This window comes from Electrona antarctica (genome assembly GCF_951216825.1).
Source record: "Electrona antarctica genome assembly, chromosome: 15".
Lineage (NCBI taxonomy): Eukaryota > Metazoa > Chordata > Actinopteri > Myctophiformes > Myctophidae > Electrona > Electrona antarctica.
Genome location: NC_136796.1, coordinates 35,756,430 through 35,757,302, shown reverse-complemented (window position 1 = coordinate 35,757,302; position 873 = coordinate 35,756,430).

Sequence of the window (873 nt, the reverse complement as noted above, 5' to 3'; positions counted from 1 at the left end):
CGCGCTGTATGTGTTTCTCCACAGCAAGAGAGTTATTCCTAATAAATGTGAGTTTGTAAAATACTTGAAGCAGGCTGCTTCGAATTAGGCTACTCTTAACACAAGGGAAAGAGTGTACAGCTTTAGCCTGGGCAGGCCGCTACTACTGCCGTGTTAGTCGTGCCAGATCCTTGTTTAAACAAGCTATAAAAATGAATTATTGCCAAACGCACGTAGAGCCACTGCATTTTTTGCCCTGGAATCGGGTGTCCCGTATGAAAATGTAAGTGGTGTTTTATTTGCGCACACAGCGTCACCATTGCTCTCTTTAATGTCCGTCTCATTCATGCCACGGATTGATTTATGAGCACTCGAAGGCAAACATGGCTCCGGTATTTGCTTCACATGCACACAGCGTTATAGAGACTGCTGCCATGACGTGAGGAGGATCCTTGCTCGCTTATTTGTTATCTCTCTTACCCTTTACCTAACTTTTTTTTTAAAGCCACTTCAAATTTCCAAAGTGACTTTTGTTCAGCAAAATTGTATAGGCTTTCTCTCCCAATTTAAATAAAACAAAACGCAACATGGATTTGAAAAAAGTGTTGTTATTATTGGACTTATAAATACACTGTTAATTAAGGAGTATAGTTGAATTTTAAAGTTTATGGAAGAATTAAACGTCTGGGTTCATTTAGGTTGATGAGTGAGCCATAACGCCGTTATGGTTGTTATCATTACATAAAGGCTTTTCACTTATCTAGCACGCTATGAAAGTTAAGCATTTAGTTCAGATTTAGCACAAATTCTAGAGTTAAAATTGTATTCCAATGTGATATTTTGAAAACCAAGCTGCCCACAAAATGGCAATTTATATTCATTGCCAACCTGTTG